The sequence below is a fragment of the Grammomys surdaster genome, unplaced genomic scaffold, assembly GCF_004785775.1.
Source record: "Grammomys surdaster isolate TR1022 unplaced genomic scaffold, NIH_TR_1.0 126734, whole genome shotgun sequence".
Lineage (NCBI taxonomy): Eukaryota > Metazoa > Chordata > Mammalia > Rodentia > Muridae > Grammomys > Grammomys surdaster.
In genome coordinates, this window is record NW_021621521.1 from 10790 (window position 1) to 14175 (window position 3386).

A 3386-nucleotide genomic window follows, 5' to 3' on the forward strand; every position below is an offset into this window, starting at 1 on the left:
GAGAGAGAGAGAGAGAGAGAGAGAGAGAGAGAGAGAGAGAGAGAGAGGCTCTAGGCTTGGCTTCTAAAACCTCAAAGCTCAGTCCAGTGACACACTTCTTCCAACAATGCCATACATCGTAATACTTTTAATCCTTTCAAATAGTGCCACTCACTGTTAACTAAGCATTCAAATATATAAGCCTGTGGGGACCATTTTTATAAAACCATCACAAACAGCAACAATGACCAAATCACACCTGAGATGCTGAAAACCAGATACTTTGTCCTTGAGGCTGGGAGTCTCAAGAGCCAGAGTAGTCCCAGAATAGCTGTCTCTCACTGAGGCACAAAGACCAATAGACATTTAATTTAAAGGAAAGAATGCCTCAAAAGTCTAAATCTGGAGCCCTTAAAGTTCCTGGAGAGCATCTGATCTTTAGTCTATGACAAAAGCTTGCAAACACTGGATCTAATGTCAGCAAAGGAATCAACATCAGCAACACTGGATGCTAGAGGGGAAAGGCAATAGAACAAACAGTTAGAAGGCTTCCCCTTCACAGACCCACACAGAGGTCTCTCAGGATCTCTTTGAATGGACTCTAACTCTGCCACACATTGTTTGTCCTCAGCAGCTCTTTGAAAAACATGGAACAAGCCTCGGTGACTCTCCTCAATCTTGCATCTTTCATAATTCCAAAACCACTACCACGTAGATGTCAATAAGAAGTTAATCTTCTGACATCTGTCATCTTTATAAGAAGATCAGATCACCCTTCTTTTTTAAAAAATTGGATATTTTATTTATATTTCAGATGTTATACCCTTACCCTATTTTGCCCCCGCCCCCTCCAAGAATCCCCTATCCCATCCCCCTCCTCCTGTTTCTATGAGGATGTACCCCCATCCAACCACCTACTCCCACCTCCCCACCTTCGAATTCCCCCACACTGGGGAATCCAGCCTTCACAGGACTGAGGATCTCTTCTCCCACCTAAGCCCAACAAGGCCATCCTCCCCTATGTGATGCCAGGCTGATGGTTTAGTCCCTAGGAGTTCTGGTTATTTGGTGTTGTTGCTCTCCCCATGGGGCCAAAAACCCTTCCAGATACTTCAGTCTTCTCTCTAACTCCTCCATTGGGAACCCCATGATCAGTTCAATGATTAGCTGTGAGCATCTGCCTCTGTATATGTCAGGCTCTGGCAGATCTCTAAGGAGACAGGTATATCAGGCTCCTGTCAGCATGTACTTCCTGGCATCCACATAAGCATCTACCTTTAGTGACTGCACATAGGATGGATACCCAGGTGGAACAGTCTCCAGAGGGTCCCTCCTTCAGTTATTGTCCCACACTTTGTCTCCATATTTGCTACCATGAGTATTTTGTTACTCCTTCTAAAAAGGACCAAAGTGCCACGCTTTGGTCTTCTTCTTCATGAGCTTCATGTGGTCTGTGAGTTGTGTTTTTCGGATTGTGAGCATTTGGGCTAATATCCAATTATCAGTGAGTGTATACCATGTGTGTTCTTTTGTGATTGGGTTACTTCACTCAGGATGACATTTTATAGTTCCATCCGTTTGCCTAAGAATTTCATGAATTCATTGTTTTTAATAGCTGAGTAATATTCTATTGTGTAAGTATACCACATTTTCTGTATCCATTCCTCTGTTGAAGGACATCTGTGTTCTTTTCCGCTTCTGGCTATTATAAATAATGTTGCTATGAACATAGTGGAGCATATGTCCTTGTTATATGTTGGAGCTTCTTCTGGGTATATGCCAAGGAGTGGTTTAGCTGGGTCCTCAGAAAATGCTATGTCCAATTTTCCGAGGAACCGCCAGACTGATTTCCAGAGTGGTTGCACCATCTTACAATCCCACCAACAATGGAGGAGTGTTCCTCTTTCTCCACATCCTCGTCAGCATCTACTATCACCCGAGTTTTTGATCTTAGCCATTCTCATGGTGTGAGGTGCAATCTCAAGGTTGTTTTGATTTGTATTTCCCTGTTGATTACGGATGCTGAACATTTCTTTAGGTGCTTCGTGGCCATTTGAGTTTCCTCAGTTGAGAATTCTTTGTTTAGCTCTGTACTCCTTTTTAATAGGGTTATTTTGTTGTCTGGTATCTTATTTCTTGAGTTCTTTGTATATATTGGATATTAGCCCTCTATCAGTTGTAGGTTTGGTAAAGATCTTTTCCCAATCTGTTGATTGCTATTTTGTCTTATTAACAGCGTCCTTTGCCTTAAAGAAGCTTTGCAATTTTATGAGGTCCCATTTGTCAATTCTTGATCTTAGAGCATAAGCCATTGGTGTTCGGTTCAGGAACATTTTCCCTGTGCCCATCTATTCCAGGCTCTTCACAACCTTCTCTTTTACTAGTTTCAGCGTATCTGGTTTTATGTGAAGGTCTTTGGTCCACTTGGACTTGAGCTTTGTACAAGGGGATAAGAATGGATCAACTTGCATTCTTCTACATGCTACAAGTTGAACCAGCACCATTTGTTTAATATGCTGTCCTTTTTTCCACTGGACAGTTTTAGCTCCTTTGTCAACGATCAAGGGAACATAGGTGTGTGGGTTCATTTCAGGGTCTTCAGTTCTATTCCATTGACCTTCCTACTTGTCAATGTACCAATATCATGCAGGTTTTTTTTTTAATCACTATTGTTCTGTAGTACAGCTTGAGGTCAGGGATGGTGATTTCCTAAGAATTTCTTTTATTGTTGAGAATAGTTTTTGCTATCCTGGGTTTTTTGTTATTCCAAATGAATTTGAGAATTTCTTTTTCTATCTCTGTGAATAATTGAGTTGGGATTTTAATGGGCATTGCATTGAGTCTGTAGATTGCTTTCGGCAAGATGGCCATTTTTTTCTATATTAATCCTGCCAATCCATGAGCACGGGAGATCTTTCCATCTTCTTCAATCTTCTTCAATCTCTTTATTCAAGGACTTGAAGTTCTTGTCATACAGATCTTTCACTTGCTTGGTTAGATTCACACCAAGGTATTTTATATTATTTGTGACTATTGAGAAGGGTGTCATTTCCCCAATTTCTTTCTCAGCCTGGTTATCTTTCGAGTAGAGGAAGGCTACTCATTTGTTTGAGTTGATTTTATATCAGGCCACTTTGCTGAAGTTTTTTATCAGGTTTAGGACTTCTCTGGTGGAAGTTTTAGCATCACTTATGTATACTATCATAACATCTCCCAATAGGGATATTTTGACTTCTTCTTTTTCAATTTGTATCCCTTTGACCACCTTTTGTTGCCTAATTGCTTTGGCTAGAACTCAAGTACTATATTGAATAGGTAGGGAGCCTTGTGTAGTCCCTGATTTTAGTGGGTTTGCTTCAAGTTTCTCTCCATTTAATTTGATGCTGGTTACTGGTATGCTGTATATT